Source organism: Coregonus lavaretus (genome assembly GCF_964263955.1).
Source record: "Coregonus lavaretus genome assembly, contig: HAP1_SCAFFOLD_3629, whole genome shotgun sequence".
NCBI lineage: Eukaryota > Metazoa > Chordata > Actinopteri > Salmoniformes > Salmonidae > Coregonus > Coregonus lavaretus.
Genome location: NW_028158014.1, coordinates 42,890 through 58,855, shown reverse-complemented (window position 1 = coordinate 58,855; position 15,966 = coordinate 42,890). Strand labels below are relative to the sequence as shown.

Below are 15,966 nucleotides of genomic sequence, written 5' to 3'. Positions count from 1 at the left end.
TTGCAGCGATGAGAAAGGGTCGTAACTAGCGATGGGAGAAAATAGGGGAAAAACTATACAGAAAGGCCCAACACCAAAGAAAGAAAGGCCCAACACCAAAACAAACCCCCCCTCAGTCTTCAGTCAAACAGCCACCTAAATTCCTGAAAGCGCAGCGAGAGTGAATCGATTTCCTCATTTTCCGGTGACAGCACCACCTAAACGCCATGGGAAACGACACAGGAAAGGGTTTGAGGGGGGGAGTGGGGGAGGGTCCGGCGGTTTGGTTTCCTGTCCCTCGATGTATGTGTGTGTGTTCCCTCCAAACTCATCACCCAGTCACCTCTAGTTCCATGTCACTGTGGGTTATGAAGCTTTTTGCTTGTTCTCGATTTTGATATTTTTACATTCCTGTTTTTGACCTGGTCTTCTGGGTTCTGTGGTATTGGATGTTCACATGCCCTTTCATTGGCATACTTTGACCTTTGAACCGTAAGGGTCAGTCAGACTCACCTGGATTGTGTGTGTGGGAACACAGGAGGTGCAGTTATGGGTTTTGATTGGTCGATGTGTTGGATTTTTGGGGTCTTTCTTAGCTGCGTTGATAATACCTTGGTGATAGAGGAAAGAGAAGGTATAGTACACACACACACACACACACACACACACACACACACACACACACACACACACAGCAGGCTTGTTGAGTTTAGTCACAAGGCAGGCGCCTGGCTGGGTGTTTGTATGAGAGATCCAGCTAAGGTCAGAGGTACTGTAACACACAGGGAGTGTGTTTGTGTGTCTTTGTGTCTCTGTGTGTTTTTAAAATGTTTGTCTAAGTAATCACAGTTACTGTACACTAAATCTTTGATGACTATGGAAATCCAAGATGACGCCCACAAGTTGACGTCCCCTCCCACAGTTTCTATGCATTGCATCATGCCCCCAATAGACCAATGTATTCTACAGGGGCTAATGCGCACTAGCATCCAGGCCATATAGAGAGGGAGGAAACTGTGGTGTATATTTGTAATGGGACGTTTCCACATGGGGCTCTGTGTACAAAGAGTTATCTTGTGCAATGTCTTGAAATCAATGTTTTCTTTCTATCTTCTTCTCTCTTTCTCTCTCTCCCGCATCACTCTCCCCTCTCTTGCCTTCGATTATTTGGTCTCCTCCTCTTTCTCTCTTACCCCCCCACCTCTCTCTCTTTCTCTCTCTCAGACGGAGAATGGCAGTGCTCTCCACGAGGCAGCTCTCTATGGGAAGATGGATGTGGTTCGGCTGCTGCTAGACTCAGGTGGGTGTCATGAGGGAGTCCATGTACCCCCCCATACCTCTGTCCTTGTTCCTGTTCTTATGTGTACGTGCCTGTGTGCAAACCTGCCCCATGTATTTACCCCAATACTGCTGCTAATCTATCTAACAGTATGTACATGTTCTGTTCTGGAGATATCAGCAGCACTAGAGATCCGTCCTGCCATATTTAGTAATCCACTGTATTGATGCTATTCTGGGTTGGCTAACACAGTGTTAGCTCAAGGGCTCCGGGATTAGTTGAATAAGGTGTGTAGGTGCTGGGCTGGAACAAAAATGTGCGCCCCCCCCAGAGGTCAGTCAGAAACTTGAGAAACACTGGGCTACGAGTTAGATGCTCATCCTGGGTCCGTTTTTCATTTCCCCCACTAGTGGTTAAGGCTAGGATTCATGGAGGGAAAGCTGATCCTAAATCTGTACGTAGGTAAACTTCACCCCAGAAGCAGGGTATATAATGTACACATGCTATGTATAGAAGCAATATAATCATGTTTCATAGCTGTGCTGTCATGCCCCTCTGTGTGTGTGTGTGCATATATATATATATATATATATATATATATATATATATATAGAGAGAGAGATGTGTGTATATATATATATATATATATACACACAGTGGGGAGAACAAGTATTTGATACACTGCCGATTTTGCAGGTTTTCCTACTTACAAAGCATGTAGAGGTCTGTAATTTTTATCATAGGTACACTTCAACTGTGAGAGACGGAATCTAAAACAAAAATCCAGAAAATCACATTGTATGATTTTTAAGTAAATAATTTGCATTTTATTGCATGACATAAGTATTTGATACATTAGAAAAGCAGAACTTAATATTTGGTACAGAAACCTTTGTTTGCAATTACAGAGATCATACGTTTCCTGTAGGTCTTGACCAGGTTTGCACACACTGCAGCAGGGATTTTGGCCCACACCTCCATACAGACCTTCTCCAGATCCTTCAGGTTTCGGGGCTATCGCTGGGCAATACGGACTTTCAGCTCCCTCCAAAGATTTTCTATTGGGTTCAGGTCTGGAGACTGGCTAGGCCACTCCAGGACCTTGAGATGCTTCTTACGGAGCCACTCCTTAGTTGCCCTGGCTGTGTGTTTCGGGTCGTTGTCATGCTGGAAGACCCATCCACGACCCATCTTCAATGCTCTTACTGAGGGAAGGAGGTTGTTGGCCAAGATCTCGCGATACATGGCCCCATCCATCCTCCCCTCAATACGGTGCAGTCGTCCTGTCCCCTTTGCAGAAAAGCATCCCCAAAGAATGATGTTTCCACCTCCATGCTTCATGGTTGGGATGGTGTTCTTGGGGTTGTACTCATCCTTCTTATCCTCCGATTTTAATCCATGACGGCGTAGTGTGTTACTAATGGTTTTCTTTGAGACTGTGGTCCCAGCTCTCTTCAAGTCATTGACCAGGTCCTGCCGTGTAGTTCTGGGCTGATCCCTCACCTTCCTCATGATCATTGATGCCCCATGAGGTGAGATCTTGCATAGAGCCCCAGACCGAGGGTGATTGACCGTCATCTTGAACTTCTTCCATTTTCTAATAATTGCGCCAACAGTTGTTGCCTTCTCACCAAGCTGCTTGCCTATTGTCCTGTAGCCCATCCCAGCCTTGTGCAGGTCTACAATTTTATCCCTGATGTCCTTACACAGCTCTCGTCTTGGCCATTGTGGAGAGGTTGGAGTCTGTTTGATTGAGTGTGTGGACAGGTGTCTTTTATACAGGTAACGAGTTCAAACAGGTGCAGTTAATACAGGTAATGAGTGGAGAACAGGAGGGCTTCTTAAAGAAAAACTAACAGGTCTGTGAGAGCCGGAATTCTTACTGGTTGGTAGGTGATCAAATACTTATGTCATGCAATAAAATGCAAATTAATTACTTAAAAATCATACAATGTGATTTTCTGACACAGTTGAAGTGTACCTATGATAAAAATTACAGACCTCTACATGCTTTGTAAGTAGGAAAACCTGCAAAATCGGCAGTGTATCAAATACTTGTTCTCCCCACTGTATATATATATATAGAGAGAGAGGGGGACAGTAGATTAAATGTGTAGAGAGAGAGGGAGGGGGACAGTAGATGATATGTAGAGAGAGACAGTAGATGATATGGAGAGATAGAGAGAGAGATATAGTAGATGATATGGAGAGAGAGAGAGATAGTAGATAATATGGAGAGAGAGAGAGACAGTAGATGATATGGAGAGAGAGAGAGAGATATATATGTATATATATATACTCATAAACAGATCAATATTGTTGACAAGTTTATAATAGGCAAACTCAACCCTTAGTCTCGCTGCCAACATTCCCTCCAGCATTCCCACCACATCCACAGACCCCTGTCCCCGAATACTGTTCTTTCGGGTCTTCCATATCGCTAATTTTGCTGCCCCTAACACAAAATTAAGCAACACAACTACACCTTTTTGACTAAACCTGTACTTTGGCCCAAATATATACAGTTGGGAAGAGAAAACCTCTCCCAACGTTGAGAACCAATTAGTGATCAGGTCAGTCATCCCGACCAACCTGGGACACTGTAAAAACAGATGTGCCAGAGTTTCAGACTCAGCGCAGAATGGACACCCCTCCCCAACAGTAGGATCCAGGTGTACCAGATACATGTTGGTGGCTATGGCTCCATGTATTATCCTCCATTGGAGGTCAGCTGTCCTCTTATCAATAGGCAGTTTGTATAATGATCGCCAACAGCCTTTTGGGGAGGCACCTGGACCAAGCACACCCGCCCACCTCGTCGATTTTACCCCTTCCAGGGAAGAGGCATGGGACACCTTTACACATATTCTGTACATGGCCTTCTTTCCCACCTCCTTGAACTCCCCCAGCTCCGGGGTATCGAAGGAAAGCAGCATCCCCACGTCCTCCTCGAATGCCCCCGCCGCAGCACTAACAATCAGTGCAGGGAACACATAATCCAGACATCCCTTCCACCGATCAGAATTGGAAGTGTCAGTCACATACTGCAGATGAAGTACTGGCAAGGAGTCACAGACCTCAGCGACGACCTTCCTCAGTAGGCGAGACGATCGGATCCCCCCTCTTTCTCCCAGCTCCTCCAACGACCTATTCCTGTTCCGCATCAGATGACCCAGCTTAGTACACCCCACGCCTAACAGGCATGAACGTAGGCTAGCTGAACCCAGAACACGGGACTGGATGGCAGTGTTGTGAAAAAGAGGCTCTTCAAAAAGCCACATCCCTGGTGGAGTGAGGCCAGGCAACACACCCCCCTCCAGCTTTAAGAGGAAAAGGTGCTTGTCGAAGCCCAAACAGCCCGCTCTCCTCATCAATGTGTAGGCTGTGTCAACCCAGCTAGAACTGTCACTGTACAACAGTCTCTGGGCTGCTTGAAGCCGGAAAGCCATGATCCTAGAGGAAATGTCCAGCAGGCCTTGCCCACCCTCGTGCAGTGGCAGGTACAGGGCTGCAGCTTTAATCCAGTGTTGTCCAGACCAGAAGAAATTGACAAGGGTCCTCTGAAGCTCTTGTATCAGACCCTTTGGTGGCTGCAAAATCATTAGTCTGTGCCACAGGGTAGAGGCAGCAAGATTATTAGCTACCTGTACCCTTCCCCTATAAGACAGCTGGGGCAGCACCCATTTCCATCTTGACAGTCTGGCACACACTTTCTCCACTACACCCTCCCAGTTCTTTTTCTGAAAGACATCGGAGCCTAGAAAACCCCCCAAAGTCTTCATCCCATCTCTGCCCCACTGAAGCCCCCCTGGTAACCGTGGAGTGGACCCCATCTGAAGCTGACCTTCCCACAGCGCTTCACTCTTTCCCCAATTGACTCTAGCTGAGGAGGCCCCCTCATACACCTTTAAAGCGTTTGAGAGAACCTTACTGGTTTCTCTGTGCCAGGTGTAATGAAGGGTCCCACGATAGCACTGTCTGCGTATGCAGACGACGTGACAGTTTTTATTACAGGGGGTGAGGATGTTAAGCTTCGCTCTTAAAAAACAAAGCATTGGTTCAATCGCCAGACTATATAACTGCCCTGAAATTGGGCATCCCTGCCTGATGCCCCTTTGGACAGGGATGGGGCAACTCAAACCACCCCCCACCTTCACCATACACGAGGCCCCAGCATACAGTAAATTCATCCAAGACAAAAAAACATCCCCAAACCCAAAGGCTTTCATTGTTTTAAACAAGTACTGATGGTCCACACGATCAAAAGCCTTCTCCTGATCCAAAGAAAGTAAACCCACATTTACATCAGACAGTTTACAAATGTCTAAAACATCTCTTATTAGAAACAAGTTGTCAACAATAGAGCAATCAGGTACACAGTAGGACTGGTCCTTGTGGACCAACAATCCAAGATACTATTTCAACCTGTTTGAGAGACATTTAGAAACAATTTTAGATTCTGCACACAGCAACGCAACAGGTCTCCAATTTTTTATGAGAGCCAAATCCCCCTTTTTTGGCAACAGTGAAAGTACCGCACGTTGACAAGATACAGGAAGAGAGCCCTCATGAAAAGATTCACACACCACTTCATAAAAATCCTCCCCAATAGACCCCCAAAAATGCTTATAAAACTCAGATGGTAAACCATCAATGCCAGGGGCTCGGCCTGTTGAGAGCTGCATAACTGCTGTGGACAGCTCTTGCAGTGTAATGTCAGAGTCCAATACGACTCTTTGCTCAGGTCCCAATTGAGGAAGACCATGTAACAACTGTTCAGTACACAGAGAGTCACAATCCTCCGCCTTATAGAGGGCAGAGTAGAAATCCACGGCATGTTGACGCATTTCACTGTCATCCGTGGTCACCTTCCCATCAGGGAGACGAAGGCAGACCATCTGTTTACGTTGCAATGTCGACTGTCCTAGGTAAAAAAAAAAGCACTAGGTGCATCCATATCCTTGAGGGAAGCGAAACGAGACCTAATCAAGGCACCCTTCACTCTTTCATGCAGAAACAACCTCAGTTCATGTTTCTTGTCCTGTAAATTCATGACTAGTCCGGGGTCATTCTGAGTGAGCAACTTCAATTCAATAGATTTGATGTCCTGTTCAAGGGCCCTGATAGTCTCTTTAACTTCAATTCGAGACAGAGCAGTATACTGTTGACAAAATAATTGTATTTGGGCCTTCCCAACCTCTCACCATTGTCTAAAGGACTCAAAATTCCCTTTTGTAACCCTCCATTTTTCCCAAAACAACAAAAACCTTTCACAAAACATGACATCATGTAACTATTTAACATTAAAATACCAATAAGATGATGACCTTCGTGGACAGGACAAGTGAATATCAACAGTGACAATATGGTGATCAGAGAAACCCACAGGAGTAATGTCACACCTTCCAACCCTACTACAGTATTGCTCAGATACATACAACCTGTCTAACCTTGCTGCACTGACATGACCTTCATTAACTTTTAGCCATGTGTACTGCCTAACTTTTGCATTCCTTACTCTCCACACATCAGAAAGCTCAAACTCAGTTAACAGACCAGACAGGCAAGTGGCTGACCGCAGGTGAGGTTCTTCAGCGGTGCGATCAACAGTAAAATCCACTGTACAGTTCCATTCCCCTCCTAAAACCATACACCCCTCTTGGTCACACTGTCTTAAGGTTTCCTTTATTTTATCAAAACCAACAATACGCTCTGTACCCTCATTAGGAGCATAAACATTCAAAAAAAACTAACAAAAACCTCATATCATCCACCTTGACCAATAAAACCCGACCCTTGACAATCTCTGTTGTAGATACCACAGTCACCCCTAAGCTTGAAGAAAACAAGAATGCCACCCCAGCACTGAAATTAGTACCATGACTGAGTATATGCTGCCCCTCCCACCACATACCCCAGTCAACCTCATTTTCCTCATCACTATGTGTCTCCTGTAGGAAAACTACATTAATTAATTAATTAACATTAAGCCTTTTCTGTTTTATTACTTCTAATACCCAAGCCCTCTTATTCCTGTCCCTTCCTCCATTAATATTGAGAGAACCTACCCTTAGTATCTCCATATAGAAAAGAAAAAGGAAAAGCAGAAGATACCACAGAGAAACCAGACAAAGAGAATAAAACACCCTATGAGGCATAATCATCAGCATTATTTAAATGTTCTCTTAACCTGACCACGTTTCCCACCACCTTTTGCTGCTGCAACAGCAGTAACACATTTCCTCAAGCAAAACCGCTTCTTCTCACTCAACTGGTCTAACCCCACTGTCTTCTGTAACATCACAGCTGACCTCACAAATTTATCAACATCAACATAATCTGCCAATTTGACAGATTTCCCAAAAGTCTGATCCAGAAACCCATTTACCTTCTCTAGATCATAAATAGAGTCCTCACCAGCTGATATCGTATCAAGAGAGATATCCATACCTTCTCCTGATCCTCCTCAACTGAGGCCACAGACCACTGACTCCCCTCTACCACATCCCTTTCAACACTCCCCACTTGCACCCCATCACTCGTACCAGGCATCTCCTCCACTACCTGGGAGACTAGCCCCACCTGAACCCCATTACTCGTAGTGGGCATCTCCTCCACTACCTGGGAGCCTAGCTCCACATGAACCCCCTCCTGTACCCTATTACTCGTAGTGGGCATCTCCTCCACTGCCTGGGAGCCTAGCTCCACATGAACCCCCTCCTGTACCCCAGCACTCATAGTGGGCACCTCCTCACCACTCTGAGGAAATGGCTCTTCAGATCCATCCTTACCTTCTACAACAATATTTTTCTGCTGCATAACATTTCCCTCTGGTACAAGTTGCATCTCTGTGCCCTCAACACGGACAACTTGTTCCTCAGCAACAGATGCTTGTGGCTGCTCTACCGCTGTCAGCCCACCTCTCCCTACATCAGTGGGCCCAGGCGTTACGAGGACCACCTGCGCCCCTCCCTCTGCCTTCTCCCTTTTCGGGCAAGCATATCGCTTATGACCAACATCCCCACACTCAAAACACAGTTGACTACCCATACTAGCATAAGCCATATACAGTCTATTGTCATACTTGACATTAAACGATAACTCCAAAGTCTGCTCCGGTGAGTCCAAAAACATAAACACCTGTCGCCGAAACGACATAACCTGTTTCAACGCCGGGTGTTTGCAACCCAACGGGACAACCTTAATTGAACTTGCAAGCTTCCCAAAGCGCAATAACTCGCGCTCCAATAGCTCATTTGGAATAAACGGCGGTACATTTGAAATCGTTACCCTTGTTGACGGAGAAAAAAGCGGACCCAGCTGAAGAACTCTGTCCAGGAGCTGAGAGAGAGCCTTACCACAGCGCTTGAGGAGGTAAAGGCCACCATGAGGAGAGAGCTAGTGCAGGTAAAGGAGGAGATGGCAAAGGAGTTGTCTGTCATCAAGAGGGTGCTACAGCAGAGAGAACAGACTGTAGAGACTCCCAGAGAGAAGCTGCAGCCCCTCACCACCCCTAACAACCCCACTGACCCACCTTTACCCACAATCCCCCCCCATACCGACAACACTTTACCCACACCCCCAGTCAACAAAGAGGCCCACATTGAGACAACTACTACAGAGAGAAGCTCTCTGGCCCCCCCTGACACACCCCCACACACCCCTCCATGTACACAGGCCCTGTCTACTCCAGCCCCAGACCGAAAACGCACCAATCTGGTAAAACCCACTGAGGTGGCCATCCTCATTGACTCAAATGGGAAATTCATTCAAGAAGATAAACTCTTCCCCCAACACAAGGTGCGCAAAATATGGTGCCCAAAAACACAAGATGCACTCCACATCCTGTCCCAGCCTGACTTTGGCACACCAGGCCACATTATTATTCACACCGGCACCAACAACCTGCGAGAGGAGCAGGAGAGAGTAGGCAGCCTGGTCAACAGAGTAGCAGAGAGGGCCTCTGAGTGGTTCCCCAACTCCCACATCACCATCTCCACTCTGCTGCCCCGCAAAGACTTTCATCCCCGTACCATCCAGAAAGCCAACGCTGACATCACCAGAGGGTGTGGCCTACTCCCGAACATACACATTGCTCACCACCCAACAATCACCCCAGAGCATCTACACGACCACTCCCACCTGAGGAAGCAGACAGTAGGGATGTTTGCCAAGTCCCTAAAGGACGTAGCACTTGGTAGACAAACACCCCATGCTGTACTGGACAGAGGAGCACCCAGAGACCCCTACCAGACCACTGCACCACCAAGGAGCCCCAGGCCCCTTCAACGCCACACCAGACCCAGTGCACCCCACAGGCCCCACCCACCCCCAGAGCATCACCACTTCCATCGGCTTAGCCAGACCAGACCGGGCCCAGCCTATTATCCCGCACCAGACCACCACCCCTACCAGACCAGAGAGGAAGTCCCACAGCCCAGACCTGGCCCCCCTCCACCTCACAGGGCCCAACAGCAGGACCAGCGCAGCTACGCGGAGGTCGTCAGAGGACAGGAGAACCCTGTAGGATTAAGTGAGATTAAACAGCTCCTCCAATACATCTGCACTAAACTGCACTAAACACACACGGACGCATACACACACACACCACACACACACACACACACACACCTATTGTACTAGAATTTACTTGTTCAATGAATAGGAATATTTAACAGAATAACAGAATAAATGTTAGCTGATATCCTGTTTATCTCGCTCTTAACAACTTATTAGTTAATCGTTACTGTGTTTCTGACTGCTACTCCTTCTTTTTGCAACATGAAATCACTATCAGTTAGCATGTGGAACATTCAGGGTCTAAACTCATCAACCTTTGGTCTGAAGAGTTTAGCACTGGAGTTCAACAAAAATCTGAAAGATGTTGACGTCATCATTCTGCAGGAGACATGGTGTAAGGCTGACGTTGTCACTCACTGTCCCACAGGCTACAGAGAGATCATTGTGCCATCACAGAAACACAGCTCTGTCAATAGAGGCAGAGACTCTGGAGGATTGATCATTTGGTACAAATCCGAACTACAAAATCTAATTGATCCCCTCAAAATTGGCAAATACCACATTTGGTTAAAACTAAAAAAAGAACTTGTACTGACAGGAAAAGATGTGTTCCTTTGCGCAATATATATCCCCCCCTCAGAATCCCCATATTACTCAGAGGAGATCTTCCCCACCCTCGAGGAAGAGACGTGCCATTTCCAGGCCCAGGGAAATGTGCTCATCTGTGGGGACACAAATGCGCGCACAGGAACACTACCTGATCTAACGAGCACACGAGGGGACAGCTTTATTACAGACCATACTGTTTCTAACTATCTTAATCTCCCCCATAGAAACAACAGTGACAGCACCGTCAACAAAAACGGAAGGGATCTTTTGCAGCTCTGTAGAAGCCTGGGTCTGTACTTTGTCAATGGTAGGTTACGGGGGGACTCTTTGGGGAGATTCACCTACTGCTCACCTCTTGGCCACAGTACAGTAGACTATATGATCACAGACATGGACCCTTTCTCTCTCAGCTCATTCACTGTCAAGCCACTAACACCTCTGTCTGATCACAGCCAAATTACGTTGTTCCTCAAAAGAACAGACCTGGAAACAACCACACATTCACAACCCAGTAAGCTGTACAACATCAGAAATTCATACAGATGGGCCCAAAACAGCACAGAAGAATACCAGAAAGCAACCTGGAACCAAAATATCCAAACACTCTTAGATAACTTTCTGGATACCACATTCACTCACAGTAAAGAAGGCATCAATCTAGCAGTACGAAACATCAACTATATATTCAGGCAAACGGCAAAAGAAGCACAATTGAAATTGATAAAAAACAAAACTAAAAAAATCACAGATGACAACTGGTTTGATGCAGATTGTAAAATTATAAGGAAAAAACTTAGAACACTATCCAACCAAAAGCACAGAGACTCAAATAATGGTGAATTACGCCTTCATTACTGTGAGACTTTAAAACTCTATAAACGTACACTCAGAACCAAAAAAGCACAGTACAACAGCAAGCAGCTGACACTAATTGAGGAGTCCATAAACACAAACAACTTTTGGCAAAATTGGAAAAAACTAAAAAAATCTAAACAAGAGGAATTAGCAATACAAAATGGTGACATATGGACAACCCATTTCAAAACACTCTACAACACCGTTCAAATTGACACAAACGCAGAACAACGCCAAATCCATGAGAAGTTGAATGGATTAGAAAAAGCTATAAAGGACAATCAAAACCCATTGGACTCCCCAATTACTGACCAGGAGCTCTATAAGAAACTTCAGGCTCTCAAATTTAAAAAAGCCTGCGGACCTGATGGCATCCTAAATGAAATGCTCAAACTCATTAGTGCAAAATTTCAATTGGCTATATTAAAATTGTTTAATTTGATCCTGAGTGTAGGTTATTTCCCTGACATCTGGAATCAAGGACTCATAACCCCAATCTTTAAGAATGGAGACAAATTTGACCCTAACAATTACAGAGGCATTTGTGTGAACAGTAACCTGGGGAAGGTTTTCTGTAGTATCATCAATGTAAGAGTTCTAAACTTCCTTAATAAGCACAATGTCTTGAGTAAAAGCCAAATTGGATTTATACCAAAACATCGCACAACTGATCATATTTACACCTTACACACCCTGATAGATAAACATGTCCACCAAAATAATACCAAAATATACACTTGCTTTATCGACTTCCAAAAAGCATTTGATTCTATTTGGCATACAGGACTGTTCTACAAAGTTATTGAAAGTGGTGTAGGGGGTAAAACATATGACATAATTAAATCAATGTATACTGGCAATACGTGCAGCATTAAAATTGGTAAGAAAAGGACAGAATTCTTTAACCAGGGGCGGGGCCTTCGTCAGGGTTGCAATCTGAGCCCTGCACTCTTCAATATTTACATTAACGAATTGGCCACTATTCTAGAAAAATCCTCAGCCCCTGGTGTTAGTCTCCACAATTCAGAAGTTAAATGCCTACTCTTCGCAGATGACCTATGCCTGCTGTCACCCACAGCACCTGGCCTACAGCAGAGCCTGGACCTGCTAGAGCAGTACTGCCAGACCTGGGCCCTGGCAGTAAACCCCAAAAAGACTAAAATAATGATTTTCCAGAGAAGATCCAGATCTCAGGGAATTAGACCAAAGTTCTCAATTGGTACAAAATATATAGAGTACTGTACACACTACAATTACTTAGGTTTAAAAATAAGCTCAACTGGACACCTTAATGAGGCAGTGAATGAACTGAGAGAGAAAGCACGCAGGGCATTCTACGCCATTAAAAAGCAAATTCAAATTGAAATACCTATTAAAATTTGGCTAAAACTAATTGAATATGTCATTGAACCAATTGCACTTTATGGCAGCGAGGTGTGGGGTCCACTTGCAAAACAAGATTTCATCAAATGGGACAAACACCCCATTGAAACCCTACATGCAGAGTTCTGTAAGATTCTCCTACGTGTCCAGAGGAAAACTACAAACAATGCATGCAGGGCAGAATTAGGCCAATATCCACTAATAATAAAAACTCAAAAAAGAGCAATTAAGTTTTGGAAACATCTAAAATACAGTGACCCCCTCTCATATCATTACCAAGCCCTGCAATGCCAAGAGCTGAGCAAAGAAAAGAGTCCCCTCATCCAGCTGGTCCTGGGGCTGAGTTCACAAACCTGTTCTACTAACACACTGAAGCCTCAGGACCAGAACATCCAATCAATCAGAATAAACCAAATTACAACACAGTCAAAACAAAACTACATTGCTTATTGGGAAACACAAGCACAAACACAAAGCAAAATGCAGTGCTATCTGGCCCTAAATCGACAGTACACTATGGCTAAATATTTGACCATGGTTACTGATCAAAACCTTAGAAAAACCTTGACAAAGTACAGGCTCAGTGAGCACAGCCTTGCCATTGAGAAGGGTAGACACAGGAAAACCTGGCTCCCTGTAGAGGAAAGGCTGTGCAACCACTGCACAACAGCAGAACCTGAGACGGAGCTGCATTTCCTGACAAAATGTCAAAAATATAAAACAATTAGAGAGTGTCATTTCCCCAAATTTGAAATCCTTATTCAAGGTTTTAAAGACCTCTCTGATGAGGATAGACTACCCATCCTGTTGGGGGAGGACGCAGAGAGCTGTGGGTTGGCAGCGCACTACATTGCTGCCTGCCATAAGTTGAGGAACAGTGTCTGACAGACCAATAAACCTGCACATGTCCTCAACTGTATGATTATTGTTATTGTTGAATGTATGGTTATATTGACCGTTGGTTATTGTTGTTACTGTTGTCCCGTTGACAATTTTTGATTCTCATTTTTATTTATTTTTTATATTGTAAATATCCAAAGTAAGCTTTGGCAATATGTACATTGTTACGTCATGCCAATAAAGCGAATTGAATTGAATTGAATTGAGAGAGAGAGAGAGAGAGAGAGAGAGAGAGAGAGAGAGAGAGAGAGTAGTAGATGATATGGAGAGAGAGAGAGAGCGAGAGAGACAGTAGATGATATGGAGAGAGAGAGACAGTAGATGATATGGAGAGAGAGAGAGAGAGAGAGAGAGACAGTACATGATATGGAGAGTAGAGAGAGAAACAGTAGATGATATGGAGAGAGAGAGAGAGAGAGACAGTAGATGATATGGAGAGAGAGAGAGAGAGAGACAGTAGATTATATGGAAAGAGAGAGTGAGAGGCAGAGAGTAGATGATATGGAGGGAGAGAGAGAGAGACAGTAGATGACATGGAGAGAGAGAGAGAGAGTAGATGATATATATATATAGAGAGAGAGAGAGAGAGAGAGAGAGAGAGAGAGAGAGAGAGAGAGAGAGAGAGAGAGAGAGAGAGACAGACAGTAGATGATATGGAGAGAGAGAGAGAGACAGTAGATTATATAGAGAGAGCGAGAGAGAGACGGTAGATGATATGGAGAGAGACAGTAGATGATATGGAGAGAGAGAGAGAGACAGTAGATGATATGGAGAGAGAGAGAGAGACAGTAGATTATATAGAGAGAGCGAGAGAGAGACGGTAGATGATATGGAGAGAGACAGTAGATGATATGGAGAGAGAGAGAGAGATACAGTAGATGATATGGAGAGAGAGAGACAGTAGATTATATGGAAAGAGAGAGACAGCGAGAGTAGATGATATGGAGAGAGAGAGAGTGTGGTCTCTTGTCCTACCTCCCTCTCCTCTCCCCCCTTATTTTCCTCAATTGCATCCTGTTTCCTCTGGTGTCTTGTTGCGCTTCCTGTGAAGAACCCCGGGCGGCCATACTGTTTTGGTCCGGGGGGTTTATTTAGATGAGAGCGACAGGCCTATACCGGTTTACTGTCTGACCCCTGTCATCCACCCAACCCTCTACTCTATCCACCTGTGTGTGTGTGTGTGTGTGTGTGTGTGTGTGTGTGTGTGTGTGTGTGTGTGTGTGTGTGTGGAAGGGTGAGATACAGGATGGACATAGCTAGCATCCTTTTTCAGTAAACTGTCAGACAGAAATACAGTATGAATGTTTCCTTCTAAAATTGGCCAAGTGAGTCTATTTGGGATCTTTTTCCTCCTTGACTTGAGCTTTCCTCAGGCATTAATGGTGCAATCCACGGGATGTCTTGTTCAAAACGAAATACACGCAATACTTTACAGCGCTTCCCTTTTAAAATTAGTATATAGATTTACTTGTTAAGGGAGTGTGTGCAGGAGGCTAGATGTGTGTATGTCAGTGTGTGTGAGTGTGGGGTGGTGTCGGCTGGGTGCCTGTCTGACCCATTGTTTCTGTCTTCTGTCTGTCTGTTGCAGGTATTGACGCCAACATCACAGACTGCCAGGGAAGAACAGCTCTGGAGATCCTCAGAGAACACCCCGCACAGAAGTCCCAGCAAATCACTGCACTAATGGAAGGTACCACACACACACACACCACTCTCTCTCCCTCGTCGTGACAGTGTATGTGGTTGTCTAGAGGGCCGGGCGGTGTAGTGTCCGGATGTGTGCAGATTGATACAAGTCGTTCCAGGAAGTTTATCTTCCAATAGGGAACAAGGACAATGTGAGCCCTCTGTGTTGCTCTTCCTATACACAGGGGGGAGCATTCTCTTACACAACCTAATGCTTCTGCCATTGTCTTCTGCTCTCAGAGAACAATACACTGTTGTTACTAGTCCTGAATTGTTAGTAGGAGATTAGCTCATGGGCTAGCTCATTGAGTTGAGTGGCATGGTTATCTGCAGTTATGGCTAAGCCACTAGAAAGACTTTGGAATGTTCTGTAGGAATAAGTGGTTTTGGGTTTGTGGATGTGGATGTCAGCTGCAAAGTCAAAATTAGAAAAATTCATGAAAACAAAAATGTGCTTTTTGGTCTTAATTTAAGGTTAGGCATTAGGGTTAGCAGTGTGGTTTGGTTTAACATCTGATTTGATGACTTTATGGCCAGCTAGTGACCACCCTGCAGTGCTTCCTCCAGAACAAGATTCATGACGAATCATTATCTATTTCACTTGCTTTGGCAATGTAAACATATGTTTCCCATGCAAATAAAGCCCTTAGAGAGAGAGAGAGAGACCACAGTTATAGATGATTTAGAGAGGAAACGGTAAAGATAGATGAGGGAGAGGAAATAGTAGGCCATAGTTGAGGATGATTTAGGCGAGA

At 45.0% G+C, this 15,966-nt stretch overlaps 1 long non-coding RNA gene across 1 annotated transcript; it reads left to right on the top strand.

The window, feature by feature from the left end:
• The first annotated feature begins 398 nt into the window (after nt 1–398).
• LOC311124539 lies at nt 399–15,192 on the top strand. Its single transcript, XR_014612773.1, has 3 exons — nt 399–613; nt 1,204–1,279; nt 15,114–15,192. It is a non-coding gene; the product is annotated as an uncharacterized lncRNA (long non-coding RNA).
• Nucleotides 15,193–15,966: the final 774 nt, after the last annotated feature.